This window comes from Adiantum capillus-veneris, chromosome 16 (genome assembly GCF_014529385.1).
Source record: "Adiantum capillus-veneris isolate H3 chromosome 16, ASM1452938v2, whole genome shotgun sequence".
NCBI lineage: Eukaryota > Viridiplantae > Streptophyta > Polypodiopsida > Polypodiales > Pteridaceae > Adiantum > Adiantum capillus-veneris.
The window spans coordinates 16,173,973-16,199,557 of NC_140946.1; positions in this window are offsets into that span (position 1 = coordinate 16,173,973).

Here is a 25,585-nt window from a genome sequence, read left to right on the forward strand (position 1 = left end):
AATCAAGTCAAAACTTAATTTGGCCTAAAATATCAAGAAAAAGTAAAGAGTTTGAGTTTTGGCCAACTCTTGAATTTTTTACCTCAAAATGTCCTTGAGCTTACCCACTGGTTTAGACAACTTTTAAGCTTACTCTCCAGTTGGATTGAGTGGTTTGGAATCTTTTTGTGCTTGAGTAGACCTGAAACACTTGTATCTTCTATCAATCATTCTCAAAATCCTACTTTAATCCTACAGTCCTAAAGGGACTCGACAAGTACGATTACTTCCAAGCTACCTCTACACAGCAAAAGACGACAATCTTAGGTTATGCAGTTTCTAAAAGAAAGTTTTGAACTCTAGGCGATCCTAGAGGAAATTAAAGGATAACTTCACAAGACGCTCATGTTTTTCCCTAGTTTAGGTCTCTTAGATCCCCGACAACGGTGCCAAATGTGGGACGCGTGTCTAACCTCGCTGTCATATCTTATTGTATTATTAGTGAGAACCACGATTAAATTGTCAATCTATCGGATGAAGCTGACTCGACCAGTGCATAGAGTCTACAAGAGGTTATCAATCTCTCAAAAAATAACTAACAACTTGCATCTAACTCAAGCTATACTCAAGTGACTGAAATCACTAAAAGCCAATCGCTCATCGGCAAACAAATCACATTTGTTTCAGCATCAAATGACATCCAAATATAAGGAGACTTCTAGGACATGTTTATAAGACCTAAGCACACATGCTTATGGTCTTAAACCCCACTTTAGTTCAAGTGCCAAAATCGCGATTATTAACAGCAGTGGATTTTTGACCTAGTCGTTTTTGACCCAGAATGCATCTAAATGCTTAGCAATGATGCCCCAATACCCCACCTATGCTTAGATTTTTATTTTGAAGTGTAAATTCCTAGTTATAATGAAATTAGGCCATTGGGCCACGGGTCGACGATCCCAAAATCTATGAATATGTGATGTGCTTACATCAATGCGTAGAGCTCTTACCTACAGTTGCAATGCAACAAACGCGACTGCAATGTGACAACCGAGGAGGGATTAGGAAGCACAAGAAGGAGTGAAGTGAGCGTCGTTAGCTCACGATGTGTATTTCATTATCCAAAAACTTACAAATAACTTACAAAAATTGGCCTTTATACCTTAGCCAAGGTTTTTGGTGGTCAAAACTAATAATCTGGGAGTTCTACCAAAGATGGGTAATGACATGTTGGTACAATCTGGAAGCTTGTAGCCCCGGCTCATCAATTACAAGGTTTATCCAAAAAATAGGAGTTACAATATTCCCGATTTATCAAAATAATAAGTGTTTTTACAATGAGAACTCCGAAAAATGGTATCTGTGGTATCTATGTTAGCTTGCTACTAATAATATTTGATGTTTGAGTTACAAAAACCCACATATTAACATGCAAGCACTTCAAAATACTACTCTTTTTCTAGTTCTATAAATACCATTTGAATAGGAATTATGTCATATCCCTCCTCAGTGACAAAAGTGGGTGGAGGTCGACACATTAACACATACATCCATAGTGGCCAAAATTTGAGTCCACTCAAATGATTTGAACAAATGGTTTGAAAAGGTTTCTAGTACGTATTCAGCATCATTTGCCTCTTGGTCTAATACGCAATCTTCTCTTTGTAAACTACCACTCTCAGAAGCTCCACACATCCAAATTGAAGTGTCTTGACGTAACCATGATGACAATTTGGTATGCACTAAGGATTTTGAATCCAACTCCTGGATTGGTGTCCTCAGAACATCCTTGTAGGAGTGATCCTTCAAGTTTACCCGTGTAATTGATCCAACATGTTTCATGTAAAGATAGTCATTTTCCCAATCTTGAATCAAATGTATTTGTCTCATAAAAGGTCTTCCCAAAATGATTTCGTAGTTTATTTTTTTCCCAAAATCTACAATGGAAAAAGTGTGCGTAGTCAATTCCACAAGATCTGACAATCACATTGTCTAATAGGCCCAATAGTTTCTCAACATGCCCATCTGCCAGTTGTAGTTTCATTCGTGTTTGTCTAGTTGCTGGCTTTTCCCAGGCTTCCCAAACTGCTTTTGTTGCTATCGATATACGTGCCCCACTGTCTAGAACAAACATGGTCCTCACATCTTTGTATTGTACCAGAAGGGGTTTTTTTCCATCGTTTCCTTCACAATACTCTTTGACTTTGTTCGTGGGCACGGATTTGACCATATTTGCCAGCGATTTTTCCCTATACAACTCTTCAAGGCATTCCTTGGTTATTCCCATTAAGCCCATCTTTTCCATGGTTTGTTGCATTAGGTGAAATTTGGACTCACAAAGGGGCCCTTTAAGGAGTTTGACTTTACGTCTCTCTACCAAAACGGACGCATGGATACAGTTTTGCAAACAAACTCCAAAGTTGACAGAGGTTTGACAGTTAGAATGTCCTCTTCAAGCTCTGTCTATTGATATATAGCACACGATGAGATTCCTCATATATTAGAAGATTATTTTTTTGATTCACCTATGATGTGACAACTCTGTCGAAATCTAAGCGAATCAAAAAAAGAATCTTCTAAAATATGAGGATCTCATGGCGTGCTATATATCAGTAGATAGATCTTGAAGAGGACATTGTAACTGTCAAACCTCCGCCAACTTTGGAGTTTGTTTACAAAAATTTATCCATGCGCCCGTTTTGATAGAGAGAGGTAAAGTCAAACTCCTTAAAGGGCCCCTTTGTGAGTCCAAATTTCACCTAATGCAAATCCCTCCACAAATGTGGTCCAAATTCTCCTAATCCAAAGTCTACTTTTGGTCTATTTAGTTTTGTTGTTTTACAAACTATTAAATTTTCTTTGTCTTCACCTAGGTCTGAGGGTAATATCTGAAGCATCCGAGCTACTCTGATCCCAAATCTCCTTACAAAGATTGTACATCTAGTTTCATGGGTAGTTTATCTAGCCATACTTCTTTGATTGGAGCTGACTTCAGAGTCACACTTCCATCGTTCACTTATTTGACTCGCTTCCACGGGTGGTTTGGCCACTCTTCCTCAACTAAGGGAACTCCATCTAGCCCATCCTTAATGTCTAGAGCTACAAATTCCCTCAACTCCTTAACATCCCACATTTTTCAATGTAGTCTCAATTTCTATTGGTTTTCCTATGAATTCCATTTTTGGCTTTTGTTTCTCCAGCATAGATCGTGTGATTTGCACTAAGTTTTTGTAAGCTTCAAGATTCGTGGCTTCCATGTCAGATGTTGGGTAGTTCTTCTATTTTATTTCCAATGTCTGACATGCTTTTAATCCCGCTTGGAAAGCTTCCAAGGCCGCCTTGATTGGTTCAAATATTTTGTCTACCAATATGGATCCTCCCAATCTCGGTTTGATTCTTTAAATTCCTATGACAATGTCTGAGTCACTTACCCTACTCTTTTCTAGACTTTCTTGTTGATATCCCTTCATTGTTTGTGTCTTCTAGGACCATATCATTTGTATCGCTCTTTTTTGAAGTCTTTTGAAGGTTTACTAAGTGTATCCAACCTGCTTTCACAATTCTATCTATTTTTCTTGGCATGTGCCCTAGTAACTACTAGAATCAAAATAGTGGATTCACCCACCAATGAGCTACTTGTTGGCATGACTTAGTGGACCATGTTTATGGCTACCTTTCCTTTGTTAGCTAGATTCTTTGGACAATCATGTGGAAAATATTCACCCTTGTGACCACGCTGCATGTAATATGCCTTTATTGGTTTTGCATTCTTATCTGGCTCAGGACAATCATTTTCCAATAGTCATCTAATCCGTAATTATGGTAGTTCCTTGTTCTAGGCTTAGGCATTGGCTTCATCATGGGTGGTCTAGCTCCTTGGTTTGCAATAAAGTAAATTGGTGCTGCAATAGAAAGTGCCTGATAAACTTGTTCTATCGTGGCAGGAGTTGACTGAGTGTACCACTCGTCCTCTTGTCAATCTTACTTCATTATGAGGCATGACTGGTACTAAAACATGATCCTCCACTTTCCTTAACACTAGAATGGTAACAGGACACTTTTATGTCCTTGGACACCTTTGTGTCCTGTTAAGTGACCATTTTGCTTGAATTATTTGAAGAGTATGAAAATGAATTTCTAGGTGCTATATATCCACAAAGTTGCCTTATGAGCTGAAAAAAACTTAGCATTTTTTTTTGAGTATCTATCTCACCATTACCTTACTCTTCCACAACATTTTTGAAGCTAAACTGTGTGAAAAAACGGGTCCTGTTTTTGGCTTTTTTTCAATTTTTGGCAACTATACCACTCTAAACTTCATGTTTGTGACGTTTAGATGGCCAGAGGTTAGGCCTTCATAGTTCTCAACATGTTTTGATGCTTGTAGGGAGAGCTAAGTGTTAAAATTGAAAGTTATGACCAATTTACAAGAATTGCATAATCCTATTTTTTGGCCAAAATTAGCACTTTTATGAATTTTTTGCTGGCTTTCTTGATATCCAAATTCAATTTTGATTGTGTAAGTGTAATGTATAACATAAAGCTAATCTTCCTTGAGTTTTGGGGGACCTAATATGCTATATAGCATAGTATATGATGATGGTTGAGTTTTTTGATTGCTGAAGAACACGATACATTTTAGAGTAGCAAGTATAATTTTCTCAATATTGCTAGTTTCTTAGGCCAATTGTATGTATTTTGCAGGTAGTAACCATATCTAATCATAGACTACAAACTTGGCTAGATATTGAGTAGTTTCTATGGGTTTCTAGAGGTCATAATGCTAAACCCAGTTTTTTCATGTTTGCTATATTTAGCATTTTATCATTGCCCCCAAGGTTCCAATTGTAAGAGATCCATAATCCTTTTGACATGCTCCATGGCTCATTTTGAATCCAAATGCCCAAAGGGAACTAAGAAAACATGTATATAGTATCTGTATTGAGCGTGACTATAGAAACTTTGATAATAGGTCTGCAGAATGGCAAAAATGCAACTTTTTTGTACCTATTTTTTTTGCCCAAAAAAAAATTAGTGAGGTAAAAGCAACCATATGTTTTGGTCACCAACCCATTGAAGTTAACGGGGCATTTTATCTCATGTCCTACAAAAATCCCCACTCTTATTTATATGCAATCAACCGTAAGAAATTGCTGTTTTGGGCAAAATGCACTGGTCCATCAACTTTGGAGGCTTGTAGTGACCAAGGGATGAGAAAAATTACAAGTTTCTCATTTTTTCCATATGTAGTAGTTATTGAACTATAAGCTCATGAAAGGTTTTTTCAAAATGAGTGGATCTACTATGGTTTTGGAATTTTTTCCCAAAACCCTGAAAGGACACTTTTATGTCCTGTTAGGTTACCATTCTAGTGTTAAAGGTAGCATGTACTTGACTGGTACAACATTGTTTCCAAGTAGTGGTGGTTTCTGACCTAATATGGGTTGTGGTCTTTAGGGTTCCATATGTGGTTTTTGGATTGGTCCCATGTTAGGCGAATACTTATACATTGGTTCTTCCTGTTGTCTCATCGGTACATATTGGACATTTTTGTCATATTTAAGCTTGTAATAGAACTCATTTGTGTCATGATTTTTCCACTATCCTTTGATGGCACACCATTTTAATGATCAAGGTTTCCCCTGTGGTGGACCCTTTACTGGCCCTTGCATTGGCATCCTTTGCATGTTATTCACGATATCATTCATACGCTTAAGCATGTCCTCCATAGTATTGATAGGAGCTTCCACAATTGACCCTACTTGTGCTCGTACAATAGATGTGTTCTTCTCACTCTGAATATCCTTAAGGGTGCTTTCTTCGTTGAGAAGTTTGCAGCTATCCCCCAAGTTGATTGCATCCATGTACATGTTTCCCAAGTCATATATTTCTTACTTTACAAAATGGAAAGCAAAACCTTGTTGAGGAATCCTTATAAGAATAGTGAGACAAGACTTTCCTCGATTGAAATCTCCAACTCCAAACATTTGTTGATGTATTGCCTCATCCGACTCATACAATCTCTTACGGTTTCCCCTTGCTTTTGAAGTTGTAGATTTGTGCTACAATGCTATGTTTGATTCCCATTTTTGAGCAAGCAATAAAACATATCATAGCCAAGATCGGTAGATCAATAATAGATCCAAAAGGTTTGGTTTAGAACCAAGTCAAAGATTTTCCCTCTAAGGTCATTCCAAACCCCTCAAACTAAGTATAGAAGTTTGCTCTCAGAACCTATCTAAAGCTTGCTAAATGGTCATATGAATCCCTGACCCGCTATATCTTTTGACCCATTTTTGTAAATGAGTTGGTCTAACTATACTGTGATGTTCTGCACCTGCTCTCTTGGTGAGTGTTTCTCCCATTAAGCCTTCAAACTAGTTGCTCCGGGTAGGTGTGACTTATGTGGACCTCTTCTTGTCCTAAGGCCACTCATTATTCTCCAATTAATGGTGGTTTCTGTATCTCTACCCCAATCTCCATCATTGAGGTGACTTCTCGGGGAGGTCACTATGTATAAAATGTGTATATCGTTTGCATTCAATGCCTATTTTTAAAACTCCTTATCTATGAATTTCTGACAAATAAAATACATCCTTTTTCTATTCAATTTGTGATTTTATTTTACGATTCCATTTTATGGTACCCTTCTATATGTGAAAATGTGAGAAAAAAAAAATTTTAATAACCCCTTCTATTGCACTCACGTGATAGTCACATAATTATTAAGTGACCTCCCAAAGGGTGACTGCCACGGGTCGTAGTTCCCCCGTTGATTGGCCATGCTTTCAAATGCTCTGTCATATGGCCCCAAGTTCTATTTAGGCATTGTACCCATAATGAACTCTTGAACTGAGTATTCCTTGCATTTTTCCTGTTCAATCTCTTTCAGAGTCATCATCATAACAAAGTTATTATTTTAACAATCCCTAAAGAGATGGACTCGAAGGTTTGCTAAGCCCTTCTCCCTTATTGTAATGCCTATGGCTCCACAATGGAGCAATAAGCACTACTGTTGGAATTAGGGTTGCAGAGAAACACACACAGCTTGGAGAAGACGAAGGAAGCTCAAGGCACACAATAGAGAGTGTTTTACTTACTGTGCAATGGAAAGATAGATAGCCCTAGAGTGATGGGCGTATATACAATGCACGGGGGGAAAAACCTCCTAAAGAGGGAAAAAATGCCCCGGCGGTCCTAGTGTGTTCACACACATCACTACCACATGTATATGGTAACAAATCCCCCCTGGAGTGATGCGGTGAACGAGAGCTGGCACATGAGTAAAGGGAAGTGCCATGCCCTGAGGACAGGATCAGTCCACAAAGGGGAGTAAGCCCAAAGCTTTGCGGAAAGCTTCAAGCTTCTCACGAGACAATGCCTTTGTGAAAAGATCTGCAAGGTTGTCCTGTGTTGGCACATAAGCCAAGCTGATCTCTCTTGCTGAGAGCCTCTCCCTGACATAGTGGTAATGCACCTCAATGTGCTTTGTGCGAGCATGAAAAACTGGGTTCCTCGCAACTGCCAATGCGCTCTGACTGTCAGTGTAGATAGTGTTGGCAGTGTCCTGTCCAACACTCAAATCAGCCATAAGGAATCTGAGCCATACACACTCAACCGTAGCTGTGAAGACTGCCCTGTACTCAGCCTCACAACTTGAACTGGCCACAGTAGGTTTCTTCTTGCTCAACCATGATATACATGAACTGCCAAGCATGAAACAAAAACCACTTGTGGACACTCGTGTGTCAAAACAACCAGCCCAATCTGAGTCCGAAAAAGCATGTAAGTCTGGCAGCAATGATCCCCCCTTGGGATAAAACAAGCCAAGATGTAAAGTGCCACTAAGGTAGCGAAAAATCCTCTTGACAGCCTGCCAATGCTTAGACCCTGGGCTATGCATAAATCTGCTGACCTGTGAGACTGCAAACTGAATATCCGGCCTCGTGTTGCATACATAAATGAGGCAGCCAACAGCAGTTGTGTAAAGAGTGACATCAGCAGGATCACCAGCATCATGTAGACTCAACTTCAAACCTCTTTCCATGGGAGTGGCAATAGGTTTGCAATCCTCAAGTCCAAACTTACATAGCAATGTCTCTATGTAACTTTTCTGACATAAGGCAATACCACCATCACACTGCTTAAACTGTATACCCAAATAATGATGCAACAGCCCCAAATCTTTCATCTTGAAAGTAGCATTCAAATCAGCATTAAATTCAGCAATATGTCTCTCATTTGGTCCAGTGATCAACAAATCATCGACATAAAGAACCACAATGAGAAGTACATCACCCTCACGCTTTACATACAATGTGCTTTCTGTTGGACTGTTACGAAAGCCTTGTTTGACCAAATGAGTGTCAGCTTTCTCATACCAAGCACGAGGAGATTGCTTCAACCCGTACAAAGCCTTGTTACATTTTCACACTTTGTCCTCTTGTCCTTTTATGACAAAACCACGAGGCTGCATTACATAAACTTCCTCAAATATGTCACCATTCAAGAAAGCAGTAACAATGTCTGATTGATGTACATCCCAACCAAAATGAGCTGCCAATGCACATAGAAAACGCACAGTAGTCATACGACAAGCGGGAGCAAAAGTCTCTTCATAATCTATGCCTTTTTGCTGTGCATAACCCTTTGCAACAAGTTGAGCCTTATGGCGATCGATCTCACCATCCGGCTTGCGTTTCAACTTGTAAACCCACTTCGTACCAATGGCCTTTTTTCCAGGAGGCAAATCACATAAAGTCCATGTGTCATTTTCTATAAGTGCATCATATTCTGATTGCATGGCAGCCATCCAATTTTCTGAATTTTGTGCTTCATCAAAAGTCAGAGGCTCCTCAACATCATGTAAGCTAGACACAGCCAAAGCATAACAATCTGATGCATAAGATGCATGGCGAGAGCCTGAACGAGTACGACTAGACAAAGGTGCATCCAATTTACTGTCACGCAAAGTGTGCACCAGCCATTTTGGCATACCTCTAGCCTACTCATTTTCAGCCCTTTCCTCATCAAGTACATCATGTACATCTACATCAGTAATAGGCTGATCTAGAACATTTTTAGAAACCCCCATAGGCTGTACATTTGCCTCATTGGAACTTACATTCATATTTCCACCACTGGAAAGAGGCAACAAAGTGTCATAAATGTCCTGTGAGCTTACATTACTGTCTCTAGTACATGACAGCAAGGGCTGAACAGAATCTTCCACAAACACTACATCTCGAGAAACCAGAATACGTTTTGTTTGCGGATGATACAACCTGTAACCTTTGCTTTCAGCACTATAACCAACAAAAATACATTTGACAGCCTTATCATCCAATTTTTTGCGCTGCACTTTTGGCACCAAAGCATATGCCAAACAGCCAAAAACACGCATGTGCTCAATAGAAGGTTTTCTATCATGCCATGCTTCATATGGAGTAATAGACTGCAAAGCTTTCGTAGGACACCTGTTAAGTACATAAGTGGCACACATGATGGCCTCAAGCCAAAAAGAATGCGGAAAAGCTTGACTTTTGACCATACATCGTGCCATTTTTGTCAGTGACCTGTTTTTCCTCTCAGCAACACCATTTTGCTGAGGTGTATAAGGCACTGTACATTGGTGTTTTATCCCATGACTAGCCAGAAATGCATTAAATTCATGAGACATATACTCCCCCCCTCGATCGGAACGGAGGGTGCCCATAGTACATTTCAAGACATTTTCAACCATAGCCAGAAATTGTTTGAAGCACATAAAAACTTTGGACTTCGCTTTAAGAGGAAATACCCATGCATGCCTAGAGTAATCATCAATGAAAGTCACGAAGTACAGGTAATTTCCCAAGGACGGAGTTTGCATGGGCCCACAAACATCACTATGCACAAGCTGCAACCTGCATGTGGCCCGAACTGAACCATCCTTTGGAAATTTAGAACGCTGCATCTTACCCAAAATACACCCTTCACAAACATGTTTGATAGGTGCTTCAAGAGGCGGCAAAGAAGCAACCATATCAGATTTCTACAAACGCAGCAAACTGGCAAAATTCAGATGACCAAAACGTGCATGCCAAAGTTTTGCATCTGAAATAGCCCTTGAATCTGCAACAGCATTTGCAAAATTTTGTCCACACTTGTTATACAAAGTGAGCTTATACATCCCACGACACAAAAGGCCAGATGCAACAATTTCATCACCAAAACTGAGATCATGAACTGTACATCTGTCATCCATAAATTTGACTACAAGTCCAAGTCTAGCAAGTGCAGATACAGACAAGAGATTCTTCTTGATCCCAGGTACATAAAGTGCATCAACAAGTGTGAAGGAACTGCCATTAGCAGCAGTGAGCACAATCTTTCCAACTCCCTGAACTGGATAAGAGGCGTTGTTGGCACAAGTGATTGAATTCCTATGAGGGACAGACTCGAGAGAGGTAAACAATTCACGATGTGAGGTAATGTGCTTTGTAGCACCACTGTCGAAATACCACACATGTGAATCTGCAGCAACTGACAAGCATGCATCATGGACAGCAGGATTGTAAGTGCACTCTGCGCTAAACGCCCATTCTACATCAACATCAGCAACACAGTCTCCTTTCACAGAAGACTCAACAATGGCTGCATTTGTAGTGGAACCAGCATTTGAAGTGGAACCACCCTCTTTCTTCTTAGCCTCTTTGGCCTTCAACTTAGGACACGACTTGATCAAGTGATCATTGGCTTTACAATAATGGCAACGCATATTCTTTTTGCCCTTATCACAAGAATTTCCAGAAGAAGTGCTGCCAGCAGAAGCATTAGGAACAAAAATTTTGCCACTCGTAGCAGAACCATAAGAAGTGGCTGCATTACTGTTATCACTCTTTCTTTGAGAAGCAATAAAAGCCTGTTCAACTGCACGCTGCCTAGTCCTATTTTTTCTGGAAAGTGACTCTTGCAATAGCAATGTGCATAATGCATCAAACTTGACAACTTCAGGATTTCCTTGGGTCATAAGTCTCCAAGTACTAGCAAAAGTCTGGTAGGAATCTGGTAAGGCATCAAGAATAGTCTGCACAAGGGAACTATCTGAAATGACTTCACCTACAGAAATAAGCTGCTCATTGATATCCTTGACACTAGCAAGGAAAGTGTCCATATCATCTTCCTCATGCATAATCTTTGACTCCAACTCTTTACGCAACAAAGCAATTTTAGCCTCATTGCGGCTTGCATAAAGACCTGCTAGAATATCCCAAGCCTGTTTTGCAGATTTTGCTGAACGGATGTGAGGAACAATGGTGCGCTTCAAAGACAATGCAATCAATGCATGAGCCTGTGCATCCTTAACATCCCAACGAGCTTGTTCTGTCGTAGGCAAAACAACTCTAACAGATGAAATCCTTGCAGCAAGACCTGCAACATCCTCAACATGGCCTACATCCTCAGAACCACGACGTACATCAATGCCCTGCACAATGTTCCAGACACCCTTTGACACAAGAACATGTTGCATCATATAAGCCCACATAGGGTAGTTGTCCCCATCCAACCTGTCCTCAGCAGCAAACATCTTGAACACATTTGTGTTGTTGTTGTCATCCATGGTAAATGCTGCACCTGATGTGAAAACTGCCCGAAAACCTGCTCTGATACCAATTGTTGGAATTAGGGTTGCAGAGAAACACACACAGCTTGGAGAAGACGAAGGAAGCTCAAGGTACACAATAGAGAGTGTGTTACTTAGTGTGCAATGGAAAGATAGATAGCCCTAGAGTGATGGGTGTCTATACAATGCACGGGGGAAAAAACCTCCTAAAGAGGGAAAAAATGCCTCGGCGGTCCTAGTGTGTTCACACACATCACTACCACATGTATATAACTACGGGAAAGGATACTTTCACACTTCCTTACATTAGATGAAACAACAATGTATAAGAAGACAGAGTAGACAGTACACAGGGACAGAACACCATCTTCTTCATTGATACACAACAGACCACACAATTACATGAGAATGATATTGACTGATTGATATTCCCACATCACTAGTATGCCCCCCAAATACACCCGCTACTCCAGTGCAGATCGGGAACGGTGCAAATCCATCTTTTCCTATGGTATCCCGTGAAGAACTGTCCGTAGCGGCATGAAGTCCTAGTCCGTAGAGTCCACACATCTGTAGGATCCGCAGTGTGCATCTTATTCCCCGAAATGCCTGGCACGCATGGTGGACTACGCGAACCCACCACTTTAGCTTCTCCGTGCCGAAGGCTCCGGTCAATGCTCCTCCTCACGCTCTAGTGACGATGGAATGTCAATGAAGCAAAAATCTCGAAAGTCTTGCCGTTGGGCCCTATAAACCTCCAACATCAACTACGGGTCTATTTTAGGTTTCTTTGGCCAAACTTTGCGTGGAATGAACTGTGTTGGTAGGGAGAGAGATTGAGGAGCTTGGGGTAAAGGATCAAAATGTGTATGTATAGGGTAATTCCGAGCCATATATCGATTTAGAGCGAACCAAATTGGCGGGCAAGGTGGGAGACTTAATGAAAAAGAATGAGCAAGTGTCTCCGCCCAAAAACAGATCCTGCGTTGCTCCTTACGAAGACGATGAATTACTTGCCGCAAATGAGAGACACAGGCTTTGGCTTCAACACATTGTTTGGTAGCTTTTGCCTAATCAAAAATATCAAAACCTTCTTGTATAATGCCCTTACCTCTGTCATTGGAAGGCGGCTCAGACTGGTGCACCAGGAGGTGTTGTGCTTGTTGCTCAGTTACCACTGCATTGGTCAACAAAGATCTCCAATTTTGCATTTGGCCCTCCCAAAAATTGTGCAGATCCTATTGCATTTCCACTACCTAGCCATCGAGATCATTAAGATTGATCAACACATCTCCTAGATGTGACTCTAAATAGTTGGCCAGGCCATTGCTTGCGCAAGCGAAGAAGCTCATCTTGAATAGAGGAGACAAGGGTAGAGTTAGCCTCTCTTAGAGCTTGCATCTGACTGTCATGTTGCTAGGCTATATTTTGCAATGTTGTGTTTTGGCCCTCTAGCTCCACATTGCGGGTCTGTAAGGCTACGACCTGTGATTCTAGCTCGGTGAATCGTGCCTTAGTAGCCAGTGTTGGCCAAACCGCGCACAAAGATTCTACCATTTACTACAAAAAAAATTTGCACACCTGAAGCTGTTCAGAAGGTTTGTGGCTTGGACTATCCAAGGCAAAGGGGCTGGAGCCGTCCCCACCACATCTCCTGCTACCTGGGCAGCTTCAGAAGTTTTTGGTTGCAAGGAGGTGTTCGTACCCGTAGAGCCAGTCCCCTAAAGGTTTGAAAGTGTAGCACACTCTTGCATTTTTCATCCCCATCGTGCATTTGCAGAATCCTCGGGCAACTTTCCTCACTCCAGAGAGGGTGTCAACAAAGGAGGTGTGGTGGAAAATAGGACTTCCTCCCGTCCTCTCTTTCTGCTCAAGTGAATCAGGGGCTACCACTAAAGTAGAAGCATCAGCTAAATCCCTGACGGGAAGGCGTATGAGGCACCTCCTCAGCTGGTACAGAACTCTGAGCCCCTACTGTCAGATCGCTACTGCGGGCCATGAATCGATCGTCCTCAAAATGACACAAGGGTCACAGGGCAAGAGGAAAAACTTCTGTTAAGGGGAACACCAATATCAAAAGCTGCCCCACCTTTGTATTAGCTGGGCTACTACACCCCATCTGCCCTACTACTCTTTGACACTCAGCCAGTAATCGCCTCCTGATGATTGCTACCCAGGCCACGGGCCCAAAATTGGTTGAATGTAGCACATTTTGAGCTTTAGCAAAGATGGTATAAGTTTTGGCCTACAGCCAAATAGCTTCCAAAAACCAGCGATTAGCATATCTAATTGCCACATTAGTGAGCCCTGATAGTTTATATTCCCCTTTCACTTTCAATCCAAATTAAAGCTCTACCTTTGCAACATGAATAACATGCGAGACACGAGCAGCGCCATCGATAGGCAGACTACAGCATCTTAAGATCCTTTCTGTTGTTAACTGAATCCTCTGATTGTTTACTTTCACCATATCGCCAAGAGACAACTGTTCTATCAATGCAGTAGCCTGCGAGTGGAAAGGAATTCTTTGCCAGTCAAAGTTGGTGAAGACTCGCAGTGAAAAATCCTGCAACCATGCATCCACCCGTCTGAGAGCTAGTTGTTGCACATGTGTGAAGGGGGTGCATTGAAGCAAGGAAGGTGTCATTGTGGCAAGAGCACATAGAAGAACACAGAAATTCTGAGAGAAAGTAGTGTGAAAGCTTTGCAAATAGCGTTGAAATAGTATAAGGAACCTACTGCATACACTACACCACTCAAAAAGAGTTCTCAAAATAGGTGGTGACACAGTGTCACAACCATCATAACCGTTTTTCCTCCTTTTGAGATTGCATGGAAAATAATTCCCAATCATGATTAAGGTGGCTTTTGGCTCTTGTACCACAGCAAATGGACACTTGATAGTGGTAGGTGAAAAATAATGACGAAGACAGAAACCATTCATCGGAACAGCAATCACCTCCCCTTGCAAATCAGCCAAATAAAATGAAGTGGGTCCACATGATTTAAAGATCCAGAACGGCCCAGACCACCATAATTTTAGCTTCCCGAGCATCTTTCCAAGATGAGAATTAAATACAAGAACCAACTGGCCCCGCAAAAATTGTCGCGCTTTGGGTTAGTCTAGCCATTTCTTTTGTCGGGATTGCAGATCTTGCAACACCGCAAAACTACGCAATCAATCTTCATCTAAATCTTGCAAAACATCCAAAAAATAAATGACTAAAGCTTCCAGAAGAATCCTATCTGCAATCAGCATCTGCAAGCTTGGCACAACATGCTCCACTGGGGTAATTGCCTCCGTACCGAATGCCAATTTGAAAGGGGTTAGGCATGTTGCCACTTTATATGCCATATGGTAGGCCCATAATGAGGAGGGAAGTTTAACATCCCAATCCATTCGGTGCAGATTGACTAGTTTTGTGACTTGTCAAGATTCGAACCAATTGCTTATTAGTTAATTATGCCTGTCCATTTGCCTGAGGATAATATGGAGAAGACTTTCTGTGTAACACAAAGTAGAATTGCAACATTTTCTCCATCACCTTATTCAAGAAATGGCTACCCTAATCACTAACCAACTCAATAAGACAACCATATTGGGAAAAAATATCCTTCTATAAGCATCGAGCAACAAAAACCGTTGTATTGCCTTTCAAAGGCCATGCTTACACCCACTTAGTTTTATAATCCGTGGCCGTCAAAATATACCGATTGCCAACGTTAGCTACCATTGGTTTAAAAGGTCTAATAAAATCCAATCCCCATTTTTGAAATTGCTCCAAAGGTAACACTGGTTGTAAAGGCATTTTAGAAATCTTAGTAGGTTGCCCCAATCGTTGAAAAACATGTTGCACAAAATCCCTCACATCTTGAAATAACATTGGCCACCACAATCCAGATTGTAGCACTTTTCGCGTCATGATCAAAGCTGCAAAGTGTCCCCCAGCAATGCCTGTATGAACCTCCTCCAGAACAGATCCTTGCTCTTGTGGTAGGACACATCTTAGTAGAACATCTTCAATTGTGCAATAACACAACTTCTCTATCACTATCTCAAACTTTGGCTACGAATAGCCATCCGGTGACATTGATGTCTTGACAAGAATGAAGGCATTTCTCCACTATCCAGAAAATGAAACATCTCTTCATACCATGTCCAGGGAATGTTGGAAATCATCTGAGACAATTGCGCAACTAGAACCACATCCGCAACTACTCCTATCAAAAATAGAGATGCATCCGGAAATTCATCTGCAACCCCCGTCGCGGTGGCTTGCCAGAATCAAGCCTAGATAGGTAATCATCAACTGCATGCTATGCTCCGGGATGATGTATGACCTCAAAATCAAATTCCTATAACAAGAGTACCCATTTGGCTAATCTACCTGCTGTCAAATTATGTTGGCGCACCAAATATAAGAGAGCCGAATGATCCACATGAAAGAAAAACCGTGTCCCAATAGATAATGATGAAATTTCTTCATCACATAAATCATCCCTGAGCATTCTCTTTTTGTCACTAAATAATTTTTCTCTACAGATGATAATCGCCTGCTGGCATAATAGACGGGTCAAAACCACCCATGGGTTTGTTCCCCTATCAGTACATTTCCAATAGCCCTATCAAAAGCATCCACAAAAAAATAGAAATCTCGACACCAATTCGGAGGAATCGTGATAAGAGCTTTAGACAGCTGAAGCTTTAATCTCCATTAGACCAGATCACATTTCAGGATCCATTTAAAAACTTTGATATGTGTTGCATGGTTAGGAAGAATTTCCAAATGTACCACAAAGCGCAAATGCCTCCCATGCCACCGAGCTTGACCCAAAAATATTGCACACTGCTTTGGATTTGCCGACGGATGTGCCTCCATAATCGCTACTATTTTATCAGGGTCCACTAAAATGCCATCCTCAAAAACACATGGCCCAATAATCTACCACTCCGCACCGCGAATGCACATTTCAGAGGGTTTAAATTGAATTTCCACTCATGACATTTCATAAAACATAACAGCAATTGCTTCAAATGCTCTAATTGCATTCCAAAGACACTAAGGTCATCAAAAAAGATTCGTATAAAATCTGTCAAGTAAGGACCAAAAATTTGAAACATATCCCTTTGAAAAGTTGAGGGTGCATTCCATAATCCGAGCCACATTACTGTGCATGCGAACACCCCCCACGCCGTAGTGAAAGTTGTTTTAGCTTGATCCTCTTTAGCCATCTAAATTTGATTATAGCCACTAAATCCATCCAAAAAAGAATACATTTCATGAATTGCCACATCATCCAAAATAGAATCCAAAAATGGAAGTAGAAAAGGATCTAGAACAGTAGCTACATTCAGCTTCCTATAATCCACACAAATTTAAATTTTCTTGTTCTTCTTTGGTACCACCACAATAGGAGAAATCCATTATGGATTATCAATAGGGGTAATAAAACCCACTTGCAATAAGCCATCAATTTCCACCTTGACTTGCTTGGCCACATTTGGAATCATCCTATATGAATGCTGCTTCACTGGCACTACATCTGGTTTTAAATGAATCTTATGTTGATAAAACTTTGGATCCAATCCTTTCATATTTGCATACTCCCATGCAAAAAATCTTGGAATTTTGTCAACAGATTAATCAAGTCCTCTCGGAGTCAAGTCATCGACTGACATGAATTGGCTTAGTCGCTTTCGGAGCTCCTAGAAAGACTGTATCTAGTTCATCCTCCTTTACCCTTGTTACTTTACTCATATGTGCTTCAAAGTCGCGTTCTTGCGTAATAACCTCCTCCAATGGTTCTGGCATAGGAAAGGCTTCTTCTTTCCCCTCTGGCACTGCCATTTCTTGATCTCGTAATGACTATCCCTCTGAAATCATAGAAACATCTGCAAGATAAAGAAAAACTAAATCCGAATTAGCCTTCAAGAATTTCTCCTCTTCATCCTCTTCTAATCCTTCCACCATATTCATTTTTTCCACTATCACAGGCCATGCTATTTGAACTCATTGTCTACAGGTTCCCAACATCACCGGAACTATCCTGCGACCCTTTTTTTTTGTCAGCATGTTTGCCTACCAATTATGCTTTACCTTGGCTTGGATAGCCATGGTCTCCCCAATATAACATGATAATCTTGACTGTAATCTTCAATATTTAACACCACTAATGAAGCAACAAAGGATAGACCAGCCACATCTAGCACAATTACTCTGAGAAATCCTATTGGTTGTACTCTTCTTTGATCCGCCATGTGACCTACAAAGGGAGCAGATTCCCAATCAACAAGACCAAAGCGCTCACAAGCTGCTTGATTAATAATATTAACTCCCGCACCTCCATCTAATAGGACTGTCAATATATGTTCCATGATATCGTATTGAAAGCTCCGCGATGTGTGTATCCATAATCCTAGTTGCAGACAGGACTGAATCATCCCGCACTTCCTCAACTACTGCAGCATCGACTTCCATCTCTTTTATTCCTTTAAAACCCTGAGTCAGCAAAGATTTATGAAAATTCCAAACTAGTTTCAATAAAGATCCCAATCAAACATGTAATGGTGATTCTAGTGCCTCCCTCCAACAAAATCCCAAATATACTCTTCCATGGTACTTGCCTTGTTTTTGGCTTTTCCCTCTTTCTTCTCCGAAGAGCTCGCCAAAAGTTCTTGGTGATTGCAACGGTGGCACTGACTGCGGCATCCATGTTATAGTCTTTTTGCATACATCCTTGAGATGACCAATCTGGAAGCTTTACATTTGCTACTGGTACCACATTTTTTCCAGAATGGGTAATCAACAAAACCACTAGGTTAGACACCTCCAATCCCTCAATCTGAACCATAGTTACACTAGGCTGCTTTCTAGTAGCACGTTCCTGTTTCTTTCTATCATATTCTAAGGCTTCTGAACACTCCGACCGCCAATGCCCCTCTCCTAAACAGAAAAGGCACGTCTTGGATCGATTCGGATCTCGGACACCTCGTCCGCAGCCGCGACCCCCTCCTTGACCTCGTCCTTGACCGGTCCTAGAAATGGTGCCTTTGATACATGAGCGTGAGCCAGCACTAACGAAGGCTCTTGTCTTGACTGTTGTGACTGCAATGTAGAAGAATCCCGACTCCTACAATCATGACCATTGTAATAAAATTCCACTATATTATCGGTATTTGCGGTGCAAATTGCACACTATTTCTGATTCATTGTGCAATATTGAGCGGCATGTCCAAGATTCTGGCACTGAATACACCATAGCTCCCTCAAACTCTTTACCATCGCAAAAGATTTTGCGAATTCAGATGAAACACCTTTCCCTTGACGTTGGGATTTTTTTTTAGGTGCCTCCTCTTACTCTTTCAGTAAACCACTGTTGCCTAAATCTGAGGATTCTGAGTTTGCACTCTTTGACTCCGAACTATCAATACCACTTCCCTGAGATTTACAATGATATTTCTTGCGATCCTTTTTCTTTGATTTGCATGGTGACTCATTATCTTTTAAGGCTTCTCTTGCTACAACAGCTTGTGCAATCACATTATCCAGTGGAGTGGTAACCTTATCCACTATTTTCATAGCAAATCTGAGATCCTTATTTAGTCCTCGCAGAAAATAATCATTCAACACCTCGGCTATTGGTCGTTGTGCCTGAGATACCCGCTCTACAAGAGCATCCAAAAATTCACAGCATAATCCTCCACTGGCAATGACTTTTGACGCAACGTCTGAACCTTTTCCAAATGTTGACAGAATTTCTATTTTGTTTTGAATCGACACAAGAACACTCTAGAACCTTTGACAATGTAAGTTTGAAAGTGATCATCAGGAAACTTTGACAACCATTTTGCAGCTTTCCCTAAAAGTGTGGACTCAAACACAGATTATTGATGGAGAGGAACCGCTGCACCAGGATGATTCAATCCATACACTTTATTAAATTTCCACAAATGTGCATCAGGATCTTCCTTTGACTGACCTCAAAAGCGACTATACTTAATCTGACCACCCGCCAACTGGTTGCACCATAGCCCCTTTCCCAACTCTGCCCCCTCCGAGAAAGAGTTTCCAAAAAATACGAGGCAAAAGGCGATGTCGGGGTAACCCCGGGACTACTTGCCGGAGTCGGTGGTGGAGCGACATGAGTTGGTGAGCAAGAGCGCATGACAGGAGGACATGACTAACTATGCGGAGTACACCAAATACGCTGACCACAAACCGGGCTTGGCGATGGAGACACATGTTCCTCAGCTTGGGGTGGGGAAAAGACGAATTCATATGAACCACCTCTCCTTCATCGTCAGCCCACTACTAGAACAAGAGGGTCACGAGGATCCTGTGACCTAGTGCGCATGCATAGTCATGGCAGGTCACCCATCATGCATCATCGTGGTGGCGACATGTAATGCCTATGGCTCCACAGTGGAGCAATAAGCACTATGGGAATGGATACCCTCATAGTTCCTTACATTAGATGAAACAACAATGTATAAGAAGATAGAATAGACAGTACATAGGGACAGATGGACATGTTGTGGTCGGCTAGAAATTTTTGGAAGAAATGGAATCCTAATTTTGGTGCAGGTTTTAAGACAGAAGCCTTGTGGACTTTCGAGCTCGACTGATGTCAAGAATGCCTTTTCATCTTGAATCAGCAGTTTTATGAATTTTTTTTGAGAACTTGTTTGGTGATCCTGTTTAGAATTTTTTTGAAATGGATGGTATCTATTTTAAACCTATCTTGGTGCCAAATTTGAATTTTTTGACTCCGGTTTTAATACTAGTTTCAATGCTTGGTGATTTACTCCCGGGTGGAGTAGTGAGAAATTTTGTTTTGGTATTGTATGAACCTTGGAACGATGTAGACAAGATGTCTAGGGATCCTTTTATTGTATTCTTGAAAACCTCAAAATGACACAGACGAGATGTCTAGGGAGCGTCTCATTGTATGCTAGAAAACCTCCAAATGACGTAGACGAGATGTCTGGGAGCGTCTGGTTGTATGCTAAAAGGCCATCGTTTTCTTAGCAGGAAGGCTAGTGTTTTTAGCTTTGGACAACGAGTGTTTTCAACCCAAGATAGCCAGCATTTTGAGCTTTGAGTGCTAGCGGATTTCAGTCACCTTTGGTCAATAGATCTCAACCCTAGCCTTGTTGTGGTTGTAGTTTCTAGCCATTGAAATTGCTAGCAGTATTGGCACTCAGCCATAGCATCGTCATCACCATTGCCACTATTGTCAATGTAGTGCCCCAGTACCTGGTACCCCTTGCGCCGCCTTGTCCTCGCATAAGGAGCCAGAGACCCCATTAGTACCTCATCATCAGCATCATTGTTGACATCATCATCATTGTCATTGTCATTGTCATCGTCGTTGCCACACATGTCCCTGCCAAATGGGCTCCTCTATCACCGAACCTCTCAATGTAGTTAGCAAACTTACCCACATACATGCCAAATAGTGTAGGAGATAGTGTGCATCCCTATCTTACCCCAATAGTGAAGTGAATCAAATCAAAAATCACCTCTGGAGTGTGTACATTCCCCACCACTAAATTGTATAGAACCATGATCCCCCAAATCAACTCTCTGGGTACCTCTACGACCAGTCAAGACCTCATGGCAAGCATGCAAACCCATATCTACCCCTTGCTGACCATCATCAATCCCACATTGAGATGTATCCAATGCTGCATTAAAACAGCCAGGAGGTGCCTCTTTGTGAGGAGTTATCATGGTGATTTTTTATTTACACAATCAAGATCAAATATCATATCAACAATGGTGTGGGGGGTCCTTGAGAGGGTTGGTTAAAACCCCATATGGTGTCATTCTCCTCTTCTCTCTCTTTCTCCCTCTAAACATCCGTATCACTCTCTCTCATTCCCTCTCTTCATGGAAACTAAAGGGAACCATCATTCATGCTAAAAGCAATCATTGAAGTAAGGAAAGAAGTAAAGATTTGTGGGAGTGTAAATCCTCTCTCTTTTTATTTGATAAGTGACAAAATTTCTTTAGAGAAGCTATGTGGATCGTTTTACCTTTTACTAAAACTTTAAATTTCTAAACAGATCATTTTGATGGCTCCCACCTCAGGTCGAGTGGGGCTACTACTCACGCTAAAGATCATGTTACAAGCTGCTGGTGTTTCGAGGGAGCAAATAGCAGAGGACATCATAGAGTATGAGCTTCTTGATGAGGAGTTGGAGGTGACCATACACCAACTATAGGAGGTCTTGAGTTTTGTACGCCCGGACGAGGGCTCTTCTCAAGATCCTTAGCAAGAGTAGCCCACAGGTTGAGTCTCTTTTTTTATAAAGTATGTATGTATGTATATATATATATATATATGTTGTGCACCTAAGTATATCATTTTGGCTCACCAAAATGTGATACACTCATGATAATAGCAGGAACCCTCTTTCAGAGATAGCTACCACTGCTCAGTCACTAGTACAGACTACTCAACGGCCACCAGACGATGAGGTCATGTAGCAAAACCAAGACACATGGTATTAGTTTGATATTTAATTATATTAGGATAATATTTCTATAAACATTGATCTAATTCTCTTTTTGTAAATTTATGCGCGTAGTGTCCCTTCTTGAAGAGTCCAACAGCATACCTCTATGTCCTCGGGACCTTCTTCAATATTGATGCCAACGTTGACATCAACACCCTCTCGGTCAGGGTCCGACACGTCTGCCACACCCTTGCCAAGACCCGGTTTTGACCACCAAGGAGCATTTTGAACGTGTGTCGGCTCGTCCGATCTCACTTGCAACATTGACGTGGATGGGCAGATTGTGCCTATCAAAGGTGGCGTTCTTTTTCTCCAGTGCATACGGCAATTACTGGACTTGTATATGCCTCGACTCCACATACTTTGGTTATACGTATCTATGTGTTGTTTTAAATGTTTTATAACTATTCCCTTGTTCTAATTTATCTTCTTGTAATGTAGAGATCAACGATATTGAAAAAAAGCTTATGATTGCTCAGCTACATAATGAGTTTGGAGAGGGATGGGACCAAAAAGCTTCGGGAACAAATGGCCAAGATTTGATACATAATCCACAAGTGCACATTTTTGAGTCTTACCAAACGGCGAGCGAACATTCTCGAGAAAAAGAGAAAACAAGCGACTCTATATAATTTGCCATATATAATGTGAAGTCCTCCGTATGAAAATGACATGGTCGAGCCTAATATTTCATCTCCTAAAAAGTAAGTATAGACTAAAATTAGAGGAGAACACACCATCTTTCACAAACTAGGGAAGTCTTATATCGAGTTGGAGGCTCGAGATTGAAGTTATCTCCCACTTATATTCTCTAGAGTTGTATCTCCTTTTGAAGACAACTAACAACCATATCGAGTTCGAGGCTCGAGATTGAAGCTATCTCTGACTTATATTTTCTAGAGTAATATCTGTCGAGTGCTGTGATAATCTCTCGTAGGCCCAGGAGTGTTTTCTTGGAGGCAACTTAGAGCAGGTGATATGATAATCTTGTAGATCCATAAGCAAGTATTAAACCAGCAGTAAGTTAGGTTTTGATTGTGTGCTAGTGTCTCTCTCACGCGATGGACTAATTGGCGGCCTACAACATGGTCTTGTGAAGCAACCCATGAGGGCTTGTTGGGCAAAGATGTACAGATTGTTGGCCATGTATGCAGTAGGTTACAACTTGCAATGGCTTTGTCCAAGAGCTTGTAATGTTGAAGAAAACTGTGCCTCATCTTCGCCTTGATCCCCTTGAAAAATCAAAATAGCAGGATTGAAGGGAGGGGGAGGAGGAATTTTGCTTGGAAAATCCAAGAAAAAAGAGTTAGAGGCATTGCACACGTCTACTGGTAGCATTGAGTTGATGGTAGCAATGACTTTGTAGGTTCATTTGCCTAGAAGAGTGGAGGGGGTTGAGAGAGTAGTTTGTAACTCTGCCAAAATTAGTAGAGTTACAATCCCATTGGCAATGTTTGTTGAGCTCACAAAGGAGGGGTTAGCCGCTCTCGTGTGAAAGCCTCTTAATCATAAAGAACTCCACCTATTTTGAAAACTTTCCTCTTTTAAATTACCTAAAGAGAATTTTGTATGTTTGTGATATTGGTTTTTTTTAACGCTACCAGGAGGTCTCTCTCTCTACCAAAAAGTAAAAAAACACATGAAATAGTCCCGTCGGTGCAAACTATTTCAGGTGGTTATGTTTTAGTTGTAGTTTCTAGTAGAGAGAGAGAGAGAGAGAGAGAGAGAGAGAGAGAGAGAGAGAGAGAGAGAGAGAGAGAGAGAGAGAGAGAGAGAGAGAGAGAGAGAGAGAGAGAGAGAGAGAGAGAGAGAGAGAGAGAGAGAGAGAGAGAGAGAGAGAGAGACGATAGCAAATAGCTCAAGAACAAATGGGAAAGGACATCACTGCCATTTTGTCCTCAAAATGACACAAGGGTCACAGGGCAAGAGGAAAAACTTCTGTTAAGGGGAACACCAATATCAAAAGCTGCCCCACCTTTGTATTAGCTGGGCTACTACACCCCATCTGCCCTACTACTCTTTGACACTCAGCCAGTAATCGCCTCCCGATGATTGCTACCCAGGCCACGGGCCCAAAATTGGTTGAATGTAGCACATTTTGAGCTTTAGCAAAGATGGTATAAGTTTTGGCCTACAACCAAATAGCTTCCCAAAACCAGCGATTAGCATATCTAGTTGCCACATTAGTGAGCCCTGATAGTTTATATTCCCCTTTCACTTTCAATCCAAATTAAAGCTCTACCTTTGCAACATGAATAACATGCGAGACACGAGCAGCGCCATCGATAGGCAGACTACAGCATCTTAAGATCCTTTCTGTTGTTAACTGAATCCTCTGATTGTTTACTTTCACCATATCGCCAAGAGACAACTGTTCTATCAATGCAGTAGCCTGCGAGTGGAAAGGAATTCTTTGCCAGTCAAAGTTGGTGAAGACTCGCAGTGGAAAATCCTGCAACCATGCATCCACCCGTCTGAGAGCTAGTTGTTGCACATGTGTGAAGGGGGTGCATTGAAGCAAGGAAGGTGTCATTGTGGCAAGAGCACATAGAAGAACACAGAAATTCTGAGAGAAAGTAGTGTGAAAGCTTTGCAAATAGCGTTGAAATAGTATAAGGAACCTACTGCATACACTACACCACTCAAAAAGAGTTCTCAAAATAGGTGGTGACACAGTGTCACAACCATCATAACCGTTTTTCCTCCTTTTGAGATTGCATGGAAAATAATTCCCAATCATGATTAAGGTGGCTTTTGGCTCTTGTACCACAGCAAATGGACACTTGATAGTGGTAGGTGAAAAATAATGACGAAGACAGAAACCATTCATCGGAACAGCAATCACCTCCCCTTGCAAATCAGCCAAATAAAATGAAGTGGGTCCACATGATTTAAAGATCCAGAACGGCCCAGACCACCATAATTTTAGCTTCCCGAGCATCTTTCCAAGATGAGAATTAAATACAAGAACCAACTGGCCCCGCAAAAATTGTCGCGCTTTGGGTTAGTCTAGCCATTTCTTTTGTCGGGATTGCAGATCTTGCAACACCGCAAAACTACGCAATCAATCTTCATCTAAATCTTGCAAAACATCCAAAAAATAAATGACTAAAGCTTCCAGAAGAATCCTATCTGCAATCAGCATCTGCAAGCTTGGCACAACATGCTCCACTGGGGTAATTGCCTCCGTACCGAATGCCAATTTGAAAGGGGTTAGGCATGTTGCCACTTTATATGCCATATGGTAGGCCCATAATGAGGAGGGAAGTTTAACATCCCAATCCATTCGGTGCAGATTGACTAGTTTTGTGACTTGTCAAGATTCGAACCAATTGCTTATTAGTTAATTATGCCTGTCCATTTGCCTGAGGATAATATGGAGAAGACTTTCTGTGTAACACAAAATAGAATTGCAACATTTTCTCCATCACCTTATTCAAGAAATGGCTACCCTAATCACTAACCAACTCAATAAGACA